Here is a 15225-nt window from a genome sequence, read left to right on the forward strand (position 1 = left end):
ATCAGTGGCAAAGGCGAGCCCTCACAGGCGAAAATAAAGAGCGCCAGTGCCACCCTAAATGTGTCTCGAAAACAAGAGAGGGCTTTGAGAGTTCATAGGAGTGTCGGGAAAGGGAAAAAATAAGTGCGAGAACAACACTCGAGGGTAAACGCACGAACGGATTCTAAGTGCAATTCGTAAGTGATGCACTTTACCTTCTTCTCATCCTTTCCTCTCTTCTCTTCTCTTCTCGCTTACTACTTCAATCACCTTTTCACTCGAACGATTTCCATAATGAAATTATTTCATTACCTAATTGTCCAAGTAGATAATTAGCATCATAACTATTACCTGTTCGAAGTACTATCCTTGGATATCAATTTCGGACAGTCGGTTACATTAATTTTGCAATATAATTTTTACGGATAAACATCGAATAATTTTGTCTTACCCTAATTCATAAAATAATAAATATAATAAGTATATACTATTGAAAAACTTGTGAAAAAATAATACAAATTTTAAACGGAAATGCCGTAGGTAATTTAAATTCATAGCTCGCGTGCATGTACCGAATGAAAGTGGAAAAGAATGAGAGCGTAATTTGCTAGCGAATGCAACTTTCGAAATGAAAGGTCAATCAGCATTATTGTTAAGGAATTATGAAGGACGTCGTTGAACGCGTAAACACGAACCTGTCAGGTAGAAAGAAAGAGAGAGAGTGAATGAGTGAGTGAGTGAGAAAGAGAATGAGTGTGCCAGCACCCGGTAACACGCGTCAATGTCAATTCGATGAAGCGTACAAGAATGTATTGATCTGCTCTGACATACCATTCGCGTACAGGCCACGAAAATACGATACTGTCGGTATTTCACATCTTCGGGAATGCGTTAGAATTTCGTTCCAACGCCATCGTCTTCCTGTTTCTTTCATAACACGTGCCTCATCTAAGAATTATCTACTAGGTGTGTAAATATTCTGATACTTTAGGTATATGTATATATATTTTAAATTATATGCCAAATTATCGAACAAGGTAGACTTCATTTATGACCTAAAATATTATCGATCGATTATACTACGATTTAATAAATTTCGTCATTTTGCGTAAACGTCGATGATAATGTAAGCAGAATAATCTCTTCTTCTTCTTTTTTTTTTTTTTGTTTCTTCTTTTTATAAATTCAGACAGCTTTTATCTGGGAAAACATTTTTGTCCCATCAAATGTCCAGGACGGTGGCGAAGAAAAGAAGGAAAAAGTAGGAAAATACGCCGGCGTCGAAACGACAAAGGAGAATGAAGCTTTAAATAAGAAATGAGCATTCGTTCTTGAGCCCTGGTAAGGACGTGACGGCAAGTGGGAAAGTCCTCGTCTTGCGCCTGCATTTGCGGATGCAAGTGAAAGGAACATTACGGTGCGTGATTGCCGTTTTATTAGACAAAGGGCGAGGGCTGAATGTAGACTTACTCCCATTAACGTCTCTTTATCACGGGCATTACATCGGGGGAAATGAAAAGCCACGGCGGACCCTTCCAGGATTGGGAGGGTCTTTTCTCAGACTCTCCTGAATTGTCATTACAGATCTTACAGAGGATACGGATGATTATTTCCCTTCGTACAGTTAAGCAATTATTATCACTCTTCAGCTATTTAACTTGCGATCTTATTATAAATAAATGTCATAAATGTGTAAGAACAGCTTAAAGATTACAAATTTATCAAAGCTTGCATACAAGGTGTCTGAAGTTTTTTCCGGCCAAACAATGTTACCGCATTATACGTACAAAAATATGAAACAAATGTTATAAAAAAAAGATGCGCGTACATTGCCGTGCAAAGTTTCTTAACTTTCGGGATGAACAAATTCACGACTGGTCTAGAATATTGCAATTTTTTCTATTCCTTGTATGAAGGTAGTGACGTGTAAAGCAAGCATCCCCGCCAAACACCCCAATCACCAAGATCGCAAGGTACAAACCAACAACGAGACTTTGGATGCCTTAAGAAAACTTGCTGGCGCGTGTGCAGCTTGTAGCAATAACTGCGTAGTCTCGTATAAGGTAAACAACGTGTCGGATATATGAGGCGTATATGCGCTACCTCGATAAGGCGTACGAGCTCACGTTTTTACTTGCAGAGTAAACGTTCGGTGGTATATTCTTTTTGTTTTTCTTTTAAATCAAGTTCTCCTATAAAAGTGCGAATTTGTTCGTCATATTTTCGAGTTAGTTTGAACGAGAATATAATACTTTCGTGTTAATCGTACCTACGATATCCTTTAAAAAATAATGATGTTCTAATTAGATACTTAAATCTTATTAAAGTAAATTTTATTTGAAACTTTATTTTTCACGTTTAATCCTAACTATCTACGTTACTTCTTTCGTAAGATTTTTCTTGAGAAAAACGGCTACGACTATTTCTAAAAGAAAGATGTTGTTTGTCGATAATTTCATGAAATGTGCTTCGGAAAAAGCAAGAGAAATTCAAGCTCGCATAAGATCTCGTTACTGTTTGCTTCGAAAATAAAGATGTTCTCTTGGACTGATTCAAGTGTACTCCTCTGTCTTTTCTCTACTATTTCTATACTCTTTACGCATCAGTTAAATTCAAGATAAACTCATTCGTGTATTAGAAAGAAGATTGTGCAAGGTTTTATAATGATATTTGAAATCTAATACGATCTAAACAGATAAAAAGAAAATTTAAATTGATACTAAACGTACAAATGTTTCGTATATATTTATTTCTACCATAACGAATCAAAAAGTCATATATTTTATGATGTATGTATGAGAAACAAAAAAATACCAGTTATGCAATAAAAATTTTTAACTCGCAAAATTACAACTTGTAAATAATTCTCCCAAAAAGTTTTAAAAAAAGGTCATTTGACGCATCGTTGTAAGTTTAATGTTAAAACTTTGATTTAATATAATCGATTCTTTTTTTTTATTTATTTTTAATCGATGTGACATGAAATATCCGAACGAGACTAACCGTCGAAGCTTAGACGTTATAGCGCGTGCAAGGATTTGAACAAAAAAAAGTTGCCCCAGCTAGGGGAAGGAAGGAAGGCTAAGGATGAGCAAAGAGGGTAAAGAAAAAAAAAGAAGAAAAAGAAAAGGAAAAGGAAAAGCTTCGCGAAAGCTAGAAGAAGGGACGTGTCGCGAGTGACAGGTCATTTTCCGGAGCAGAGCACCTTCTCGTTGCTTGCAACCACCATCCCATACCCTTCTATTCCAGTTCGTACTCTCTCTAAGGTTCACTGGGCCATTCTAACCTTCTCAAGCCCTTCTACTAATTTCCTCAACTTTCTCTCTTTCTCTCTCTCTCTCTCTCCTTATTCTCGAAGCAATCCCCGATACATCTCGTCCACCAAATTCGAGTCTCCAATAACTTGTACCTATAGCATTACCTAATTTGATCATTCCTCGAAAAAACATTTTACTTTCTGTTCGTTCATATCTTATTTTCTCTTTCTCTCACAAACACACACACACACACACATTCTCGCATACATTTTCTCGAGATTTCAACGTCGACCTGTCATTATTTCTGTCGATATAGAGAGAGAGAGACACGTTTTTCCAACGAACGAACGTTTTCCAGTATCTTGTACGCGATGAGAATGGGTTATACCTTATCCGCAGGGATTTCTATACACGTTATTCTATCTCACTCAAGGGAAACAAATTTGTTCTCCATTAAAATCACTTTTCCGAATCGCTCGTTTTCTATATTGTTTTTCTGTCGTTCGATGTAAAGTTCGATTCATATGCGTTAATACGTGTTTCTGTATATACTATGTCTATTGTGTATTTTTATAACACTTTACCGCAAATGTTTATATGTATACAGAGAAAATCGCATTATCGCATACGCCGCAACTCCTAGTAACACTCTCTCGATCGATGATATTTAAATGAGTTCGAATTTCGATACGGTGCGATTTAAATGAACTCCGATGGAAACGATTGTATTTTCAAAATACTCGTAGGTACGTACATACGTATAGTAAGAGTGTGTTATTGGTGCTTACACAGCGAGTTACAGCGAAACAAAAAGTTAATTCCATCCTATCTTTCGTTCTGTCAACGAAAAAAAAAACGAGAGAGAGAGAAAAAAAGAGAAAATTTAAAAAGTACTTGTGCCTTGCGATTGAAGTTTTATCGCGTCAGCGCTGTTTCAGTAAAGTCAAAGGTCAGTTTGATTTTAGCGGTGCGAAAATATGATGGATTTCAAATCTCGAAATTAGTTAAGCAATCTAGGAAAAAATAGAGTTGGATGTACATAAAAACTCGTTTAAAAGATCATTAAATACTCTCTCAATTTTACTTAAATATTATCAGTGATTTATCTTCCTACTTTCAGTATGAAAATATGAAGAGTTTTTTATTAATTTTATATATGAAAATACGAAGCAATTATATTTTTTAAAATATTATTATTGCTACGACGAATTGAAAAAGCTTGCGCTGGTTATACCGTGCATAATAATATTTCTAAAATTTCTAATTTTTGAAAAATATTTCATGTAAAAAACAAACTTCTTAAATTGAAGAAGGGCCATCTTAGATTTGAAATTATTGCTTCCGAAACGAAATCGTTTACGCTGTTGCGCTCTCGACAACTATGATTACGTTTTATCCTTGCAAACACTAAAGTAGATTTTCGCACGGTGCATCCACCGGAGAACGAGCAATGTTGCGTTTCCGATTCGCTCGGAAAAGCCACAATGTGTACGTTCAATCACTTAAGTGCAAGCTGAGGTTTGTCCACACGGTAGCTATTCGAAAGAACACGATGCTTTTCCGTTTCCTCTTTCCTCATCGTTCAATTCTTATGTGCAACCGGCAAATGAACTCTCACCGACGATGAAAACAATAAAAATACTCGCTTGTGTCCATACTTGTTTATATCTTACGTAACTAATAAATTGAATATTTTCAAATTGTCCCGAAATATATTTGTGCGACTTTTTTAAGTGAAATTTCTTAGACGATGGTAAAAATAGATTTTGATGAAACGACTTGAAAAGAGAAGTAGAAAAGTATTCATCAAAAAAAATATCACATCGAAATTACTTAATATTTAAAGTATGTTAATAAATATCTAATGCTTATGCTAGTACATATATGTGTCTAAATAATCTGAAATAAAAGTAGAGTGTGTTAGAGTATTAAAAAATTGTTAATCAATCGAAGGAACGTGTATTGTTGTTTAAAAGCACGGAATATACGCCCGGAGTACCGTCCTCTTCGAAATTCGCCGTTGAAATGAGTCATTGTCCTCTGTTGAAGTTCTTTTAGTGAAAGTTGTTTACAGGACCTTCCGAACGTTGAGCACGTGTATAAAAAGAATAATAAACCTATTTAATAAAATTTAAGAATAAAACGTTATGATTTTAGTAGTTTTATCTATTTTATGTAAATATTTTATTGCTTCTGCGCAGTGATGACTTCGAGAGTAAAATTCTGCTGTAACATAAAAAGAGTGCATTAGTGCATTATAATAATTTTTAATTAATCGATGCAACATTATTTTCTATTTAAAATACGTTAATACGTAATGTAATATTTCAACCAATATATATCTGTTAAAACAAATTAAAATATAAGAAGAATGTATTAGAAAATTAAAATAATTGTTAAATAATCGATAGGAATGTCTATTGTTGTCTAAAAGCTAGAAATATATGACGTATGTACCGTCCCCTTCGAAATCCAACGTTGAAATGAGCTCTTGTCCTCTATGAAAGTACTTTTATTAAATGTTGTTTATTTGACTTTCCTAACGTTACGCATGTGTATAAAGGGTGTCATAAATCTAATACATAATATTTAAGATTGTAACGTTCTTCTTTTAGTATTCTTTTAATTTTTGTGTAATTATTTTAGTGCTCCTGCGTAGTGATGACTTCGAGAGTAAAATTCGGCTGTAACATAAAAAGAGTGCATTAGTGCATTATAATAATTTTTAATTAATCGATGCAACATTATTTTCTATTTAAAATACGTTAATACGTAATGTAATATTTCAACCAATATATATGTGTTAAAACAAATTAAAATATAAGAAGAATGTATTAGAAAAAGAAAATAATTGTTAAATAATCGATAGAAGTGTCTGTTGTTGTCTAAAAGCTAGGTGTATACGATCTATGTACCGTCCTCTTCGAAGTCTTTTGTTAGACTGAGCCGTTGTCCTCTATGAAAGTACTTTTATTAAATGTTGTTTATATGACTTTCCGAACGTTACGCATGCTTATAAAAGGAATAATTCATCTAATAAATATAATTTAAGATTATAACACTCTGATTTAGCATTTTTTTTAAAAAAACGATATTACTTTACAAGAGAGGGTGGGGGATGGCTGATAAAAAAAATGCCAATATCAGAACGTTATAATTTTAATTTCTATTAGAAATCATATTCTTGTTATACACATGCGCAGCGTTCGGAAAGTCAAGTAAACAACGTTCAATAAAAGAACTTTCACGGAGGACAAAGTGTTAGTTCAACGGAAGATTCCGAAGAGGACGGTACGTAAAACTAATATTCTATGCTTTTGGATTACAATTAACGTTTTCTTCGATTATTCATGAATCGATTAAGGTAAATTGAACACAGTACTGTACTATATACTATATTTTTTGATTGTTTAAACTAAAATCTTTGGAGTTAAACTCATTAACTCGATTAAAAGCAAAGAAACGAAGTTTTGCTCCTCTCTGAAATTCGTATTACAAGGGACATAATGTTAGTAAAAATATTAGAACGTTGAAAACTAAGGTAAGCTAACGGTGCTATATATTCTCCAAGCATTCCTGAGTAAAGAACGAGGGTGAATTCGTAAGAATAGCAGTATACATTTATGCAGTGCCAAAGCGATATGTAAGAAGTCCTCTCTACTTCTTCCTTAGCTGTAAAAGGGAGCAAGGAAAACACGTGGAGCCTTCTCCATATTTCAGGAAAAACCTGACAAAGTGCTCAACTCCGGCGACTACTCTTTTTCTCTATGGGGGTTTCTTTTCGCAGCTCGTCACTCCTCGACTACCTATGCATTTATGCAATAACGGGATAATTTCACGCCTACACCCAAACGATATCACGCTCGATTTTCTATCTTCTATTCGCCGGAATTCAAATGCACTTTCCGAGATATGACCAATATTGAATGACTTTCTTATTCAGGATATCGACAAATCTCTATCTCCGTTTCTTTTTTATATAAAAATGTTGTAGCATGTCAACATTGGTTAAGTAATCGAATTAGTTCAAATACAAAATAATAATTTTAGTTATATACATTGTTCTAATCGGATTCTCATGAAAAAGCAATTAATGTCGTTATGATAACACGACATAATCAAATTATATAGCGTCAAAATTTCCGACTATCACTCTTCTATATACCATTTCAGACTCCTCGAGTTATGTACAGTGGTTCCTGCGGTTCCGGCTTGCTTCTTGGAGTTTACACTACCGAAGACGCCTTACTAATAACATCAATCCATACAGACCCACACCAAAGAGTTGTTCCATACCAGCTATCACAACTGTCTTACCATGGTAGACATTTTTTCTAATGTTTTTTTTTATTTTTTATGAAGTTAGCATTACAGTTATTCTCGTTTGAATGCGTTCTTTTTAATATAATTAAGTATAATAAAATTTTAATTAGCGAACATGAAAAAAAAAAGAATCGAAGCTGTGAAACTAGAAACGAAAAGTTTGTAGTTCGACGAGAAAATATGCTGAGAAAAATAAGAAGGAAATTTCTTGCTGAGATCGTGTTACCCTGCTAGAAACTTTACCATCTTAACGACTCCTCAGATTTGTTAGTTGGGGAAAAAGTAGGACTCTGTTGACAGAGCGGTATTACGGCGCAAATCAGAATAATTTAACGTTTATCCGATTGGAAGGCTATTTGAAAATTTTCTACTTTTTTTTTCCTAGTCCATTAAAATGATCCTCTATAAAGCAGATATTTCGTTATTCGTGGACAAAATTAGTATATTGTTTTCGATGAGCAATAGGTCCGCGTTTTTAACAAGTAAACTGCGGAATTTAGTTTAAAAAATATTATATCTCACATCATGCGTAATTAAAATCGAGCAATAACGAGTCTTTCGATCGATATTCGTCGAATGCAATACAAATGCTCCTATTAAAAATTTTGCGATAAAAATTCAGCAAAAGGAAGAAGGATTAGTTTTTTATTCTATATAAATTTTTATTCTATACCAAAATTAACAGTTTATTGTTGAAAAAAGTTATTAATAACAATTTTTGGATCGACATTTATATACGCGTTGAACGCGGTTAACTAGTTAATTTAAAGATCAAAATTAATTCTACATTTTTTTTTGTCCATCTCCTATAATTTAAACATTTATAGTTTCGTTTGTTTAAAAGTAAGCCTTGGAATTTTTCGCGCATTGTTCCCACGTTCTCGGTTTTATTTATAATGCAAAAAACACGGCCGAATTTTTATATTTTTTCTCGAGCCATTAGAAGAGTACATACGTAAAAAAAAGAAATAATTAATAATGTAATATTTATTATATTACAGAAGCTACGCGTTTAATCCGTCACATTACAGACGAGCATATATTTCATTTCGTTCCACGTCCAGATAAATTTTATAAACGTCGGATGTTCCCAGCGACACTTTATTGGAAATATTCACTTTGTACCGAACGGCTTTGAGTGAGGGCAAAGCCAATTAACAAACGAATGATTGAACATGGATAAAATTTTCGACAATTCGATGCCGAGCGAGATGGTAATGGATGGAAATTTTAAAAATTCCTAATTCCTATTTGTTTTTTTTTTTTGTTTGATCGTGTATACTGCCTATTACCATGAGACTCCTGGCATTTATGTTTTAAGGATAAAATTACTGTGTTACATGTATCGTATTCGAATGTGCTTAATCAATCAAATATTTTCTCGTATGCATCGAATCTCAAAAGACACGTCGCGTTTCTCTTTACCTTCGATCGTTAATTTCCGTTTCGATTAGCAATTATTATTAAAGATGGAATTACATTTACACCGTTTAATCGTTCACGTATAAAAGTATATCGATAGAATGTAAATGTAATGAATACGTTTCACTACAAACGTATTAAATAAAATTGAATTTGAAAAAAGGATGAATAATTTTAAAAGGGGTAGTTGCTTTGGTGCATTTTGAATCGCATGCAGTACATTGGCTTATAATTACAACATCGGTGGGGGACGTATTAAATAGTTTCGATTCCCGGTAGAGATCCCAAAAGTCGAGGGACGTGAGTTTGCGATTCCAGGAGATGGTTCAGAAGTTGCAAATTTTACCGACTAAAGAGGAGTTCCAACATGGTGCGTCAAGACGCAAGATCCTCTTAGCGATAGTTACTGCGTAATCCACGCCCCGAAGTCGCCCTCAATCAGAAGCACGCAACCTATAACTCAATATATCGACCTCTCGAGCCATTGGCTCGAAAATATCCTACTCTCTCTCTCCCTCTCACTTTTACAGTTTACACAGATACTCGAGCGTTGTATAAAAACATATATAGATAGATTCTAGTTCCATCAGTAGGTTGAACCATAGTCGTTTCTACCGATTCACAGAATTCTTTCTAGAAAAATTCTGAAGAAACGAGAGGAAAGGAGTATTACTAAGAAGAGGGCAACTAGATTTTGTCTTTCTATGATTCCATCTTGGCAAGACTGTGCGGTGGAAGAAAGAGAAGGAATAAGAGGTGGTAGGAGGTTAGCTCTGCCGGAAGACAGAAGCAGGGCTTTTCGAGGGTGCCTGGATCTACGCTGCACCTCTCAGCCAGTAATTGAATAACGTGTCTCGAGGTTCAGCCGGGATCCAGATACCGTGATATAGGGGGATATAACTCTTACCTGCACACCTCGCCAACTCCAATTTCCTACTTTTTCTTCGCTTTTTTTTCTTCTGTCGCTCCTTTTACTCTCCGAACTGTCTCTCCTTTCTCTTCATTCGGATACACGGTGAAAGATTGCTCCAAGAATGGCGTCGAACCGTTTTAGTTTAGGACCCGACCGTTTAGCTTCCGATCGTCTCCTGAGAACAGCTAAATCCAACGATTCTTGTACGATCGTGTAAGCCAGTATCTCATTTTACCTCGAAGGAAAAAAACGACTAAAATACACGTGTACGTGCTGCTGCGTGGATCGCGTTGGTGCGTATATTCTTTGCTCTCTTAAAATCAATTGTAGACTAAAAGGTTTTCGTCGATGTTCGAAAGAAAAAAAACCTATCCCCCGAAACTACACGCGTGTTACTCATTTGTATTTAATAACTCAGTGTATCTCTATCTCGCTTTCTCCATATCACCGATAGTTTCATCGATACTCTGTCAACTATTCACAGTCCAGAGTTCGATAGTTCTCAAGTATCATCGACTCGTTGTCGACAGATCGTTATCGATAGTCTACCGTCTATGTCTCTCTGACCAGAGAGACAATGGCACACTCACCGTCAGCATTGCGGTGTAGTATGCTTTTAGACAAGGACTTATTTCATTAGCGTTCAATGTACTGCCTTTCTCTTGTTGTTTTTCAAACGAGAATGGAAGGTGTCACGAGGAGAGAGAAAGAAAATAGTATAAGCGTTAATGCTTTTCTCCAGGTTTCTGGGGAAAGATGGAAAGAAACAAAGAAAGGGTGTCAATAAAGGGATAGTAAAAAAAAAAGAAAAAAGATGGGTCAGAAGAAAGTTCTGCAGGTCGGTCATTGATTTTATAAAACCACGGATTTTCGTCGCATCGATAATTCCAACGGTTATCTTTCTAAAAAAGAAAATAAAGACAAAGATATAATATTATTAAATTATCCAAGATAATCGAAGAATATTTCTAGGTGACTCTGGAAAGTATATTTTTCGATTGAATTTCAAAATTATACGTACGTTCTCCGGGTTGCTGGTAAAGGTACCGCGTTACCATGATTGTCTTAGAGTATTATCAGTCGAATCCAAGAAAAGTCTATGTATTTCTTGCATTCGATGCGGCGTAAAATTCAAAGTGAGAGAAGGCACGTGGAAAAATAGAAAAAGAACGGGGAAAAAAAGGAAAGGAATAAAAGAAGGGATCGCAGGACGCAAAGAAGAACACTCGGTAGAGTTTCAGAAGGTGCGGGGAAACAATCTTGAATACGATCGAAGCGATATGAGAGAACCGAATGAGGACGATGGTGGCGGGTGAGCACGTAAGAGATCTCGGGCCATGGCATTCGGTAGAGAGTAAAGAAAGAGGGCAACGGAAAATGTAGTCTAGAAACTTTATCCACTTTGCATGCTGATGGTCACAGATTCGGAAAGACAAAATGGCGTGGTTCATGGGGGCGGGTAGGGTAAAGGGACGAAGACAGGAGAAAGGTATGGGTACAGGGGTTGGGCTTGAGGTTGAGGCTGAGGCTGAGGCTGAGAAGGTAGATCGCGATTCAGCGAGAATCGATTCCCTTTGTGCTTCGCCGCCGGCAGCGACGCCACGAGACTGTCTTTGCTAGCACTGTATCTCTCCTCTCCAAACTTTGTAGCCAATTTACGACCGACCAAGTCAGCGCCCTTCGATTTTACGCTAATCCGATGCCGATGTCGATGTCGTCGTTGTCGTTGTACCGTAGACACCAGGCGAACCTTCTTTTAGAAAAGGGGCTGTTCTGCTGCCGGTCGGCTGAACGGAATTTCATTTTTTCTACCTTCCTCTTTCGGCTCACTCGTCAGGTTTCTTTCGAGCTAACTGCTTTACTCTTCTTATACTTCTTATATATTATCCTTCATCGTTTCTTTATCCTCTTTCTCTCTCTCTCTCTCTCTCATCTTCCTTTTCGTTCTTCTTATTCATTACCCTTCTGCCTGTTTCCTTTTTTACTTGTCTCCATTTCTGCTCGTCTTTTATCTACATCATCCTTCTTCTCTTCTCTTCTCTTCTCTTTAGTTCCCTCTTCTCTTCGATTTCTCTCTCGTAACTTAGCCTTGACAAGTAACCACAGTCGTTCGGGAAGGTAATGGGGTTTACCAGATAGAACCGCCGGTTGGTTTCCTCCGGTGCGGCCGATCGAATTACAGAATTAAGTTCAGTCGTAGCAGAATAACGACAAAACCTCTTTTCTCTCTCTCTCTTTTTTTTTGCTACTTACTTTTCTTTTTCTAATGATTTATCTATCTTCATCTATCTGTATATCGTTATTATCTACTTCGACTGCAAAGGTTTAATATTGAAATTTATTTATTATCCTAACTCGAATTATAATCTAGATAAATAACGTGTACAATGCTTAATTTAAAGGTAACAAATTTAAGAGAAATCTTGTGAGATATTTAAACAGATGATCCGGAAAAGTTTGAAAAACATCTATGAAGACGACCGGATATTGTGAAAGAAAAGAAAAAGTTTTTTTTAGCAGATGTCGAGATATTTTCGCTTTCCTTCGGTTCTTCGAAACTTGCTTAAACGATCGAAAGAAATTGAAATTCCTAGGAAGAAAAATGCGCGAAAATCTGAACAGTGCGCATGCTGGATCACGTGAGTCGACTGTCATCCCAGTGATTGGACGTCCGTCAGTCATCAAGAATGGAATGCGCTATTTCCGAAGGTTCCTATTCGATGCTTCGTAAAGGCGGAAAAGTTCATTAATTTTCGACAATGACGCGTCATTTCCTCTTTCCACAAAGTACTACAGTTACTTCGACATTCCTTCGAAGCTAAGACGCCACATGAGAACTGCAATGCTGCGTTCGTCTTTTGAACGTAAGCTCGTTAAACATTTGAACGTTTTAACAAATTCCCAATCAATGTAATTATCTTTAGATTTATAAATAATAAATGCAATGTGGTGTAAGATTTCTTATAAAGTCATAGTAATCAATGTTAATTAAAGCGAATAAACGAAGATACGAGAGTTATCCGATTATATAGGATAAGGATTGGTAAGTGTACCCTGACACCCATCCCTGCATGACCACAAGTACATTTGGGGATCGTAGAAGCTGCAGTAGCAGTAGCAGCAGTAGCAGCAGCAGCAGCAACAGTAGCAACAGTAGCAGCCAAGCGTATGTACGCCGTAAACGATCGTGTCGATGACGGGGTTGCTGGAGAGATTGTATGCTCGAGTAAATCCGTAGATTGTAAATGCATCTGCGTTCTCTATGTGTGGACTTGTAAACAATGCGTCCATGGGAAACAATGTTCGTGGTGGAATCATGAAACTATGATCTATGTGATCGAAACCTTGCAGCTCCCTCTATCTCTTCCTCGCTCTCACACACTCTCTCTCTCTCTCTGTATTCTTGGTATTCGAACCTATCAGAGAATATAGCACCTTTGTACATCAAACCTGCCAGAATGAGACGAACAATAATGCTTCGATGCTACGAGGATTTCCATGAGGAAAATTGCAACTAATGATGAATCTCGGAAGTTCCGCTAACAAGTGTGGAAAAGTAACGGAAACCTATGAGAAACATGCTATGGTTGGTAGATCCTTTTCACTGGGGATATCCCACGAAATTCGATCGCGAATATTTGGATTCTGCTTTGTATAAACTCTTCCCCTTACCTCCTTCTCAATCTCCCTTTGTCTCTGACTCGCTGTTTCTGCTTTTGATCCTTATCTTCTTCCGTCATACGTGTCTCATTGTCTCATACTGTTCGCTTGCTTTGATATACGCGCAAATACGTAGGTTTGTACATACGACTGCTCGTCGGTCACGTACGATCACGGCTGAATCGCAAATTTATCGCTATTTCGAAGGAATTAATTTGTCAAATAGGAATTTGTCGTGCGGAAGGAATCTTCTCTGTTATCGATCGGAATTACTAATGAGATAGTTGCCTTTGCGGAGGCTAAACCATTTGTACGTATCTAACCAGTATATCTCTCCTTTACCACAAACTCTTCCTCTTCCTTCTTTTCTTCCTCTCTTTGATCCTATTCTCTTCACATAATATACTATGATCCACTTTAAATAAAGCCCCATTAAACAATTTGTCTCGATACATAAAATAGTTATTTAGTATCTATTAATAATAACTTGGGTTAAGTTAAGTTCGTGTTCCTTAAACTCATATTAACTTAATTCGTATTTCATGAATGAGCTTGCCATTTTGGAAATTGGGAAAAAGGTGGAGAGAATTAGAGAGAGAAAGAAAAAAGGGAAGGAAGAAAGAACGGAAAATAAAAATTATTAAAAAGAAAAAAAGATAAAGAACGACTAGCAAACAGTCCAACGAACGAGAGCCAGGATTTTAAGCTCGCCTCTGTCTCATTATTTGCTACACGCTCATTAACATAACATCAATTAACATCAAACATTTTAAATCTCAATTTCACAAATGTAGAATCGCATATTTCGTCCTGGCTCTCTTTCTGAACGTTATAGAAGAGTTCTCTCAATCCGCTCATGCACAGTGTGTTGCAAGTCTTTCTCTTTTTTTCCGTCTCATATTTCTAGTTGTGTTATTCATACCCACCCTCTTCATCCAGCTCTCATACGCTCGCAGTCCACTATAGAATCGCTAAAGTGTAATTAGTCTATCCGCGTGCAATAAGGCACGTATTAAGAATAAAACGTTTATTCTTATGCAGGAATTCTGTTTTCTTTTCTTTTTTTTTTCTTCCAAAAAATGTTCGCTACTTCAACAGGACGGAAAAATGAGTTATTTTTTTCAAACACATTAACATAAGATATTTTTCCCTCAAATTCGAGCGAAATTCCATATATTACATAAAATAATATCGTTGATAATATGTTTCCTGCTCGCATTTTTTAAATCAGTAATATCTTTTACATTTGACGTAATTCGCGGTAAAAATATAGGAAATATTTTTCTCAGAAATTCTGTTTTGTTATTTAAGCTGTTCGAGTATACTCTCTTCTTCGTACGCGCTGCCTCAAATAATGTTGTCATTATGCGTCTAATTAGAAAGTTCCTTAGTAACTTAATTTGTGGAAGCACTTGCCAAGTATGTCTCGTCTATCGTTTCTCCGAGAGAAGGAGGTCACATTACATGAACATAATTAGGTCGAGGATAGATAAAGGAAGATGCAGAAAGAGGGAGAAAGACAGAAAGGAGGGGTAGAAGAGACAGAACAAGAAAAAAGAAAGGATCGTAAAAACATATAATCATTATTAAATTACTTTGTTATTGGTTGGTTTATTCCAAAACATGTGAAAACTATCTAATGAAATTGAAAAAATGTATCTACAAGCTTAA

General features: G+C 36.0%; 1 protein-coding gene and 1 long non-coding RNA gene across 4 annotated transcripts in view; one reads left to right on the plus strand and one right to left on the minus strand.

The window, feature by feature from the left end:
- Positions 1 to 15225, plus strand: part of LOC122514038 (CUGBP Elav-like family member 4) — a 486258-nt gene that overhangs the window by 259750 nt on the left and 211283 nt on the right. The window lies entirely within an intron of this gene.
- On the minus strand, positions 9930 to 15072 carry LOC122514040. Its single transcript, XR_006302924.1, has 2 exons — positions 14481 to 15072; positions 9930 to 10079 (listed from the first exon to the last, which is right to left on the minus strand). It is a non-coding gene; the product is annotated as an uncharacterized LOC122514040 (long non-coding RNA).

The sequence above is a fragment of the Polistes fuscatus genome, unplaced genomic scaffold, assembly GCF_010416935.1.
Source record: "Polistes fuscatus isolate 324 unplaced genomic scaffold, CU_Pfus_HIC Scaffold13, whole genome shotgun sequence".
Classification (NCBI taxonomy): domain Eukaryota; kingdom Metazoa; phylum Arthropoda; class Insecta; order Hymenoptera; family Vespidae; genus Polistes; species Polistes fuscatus.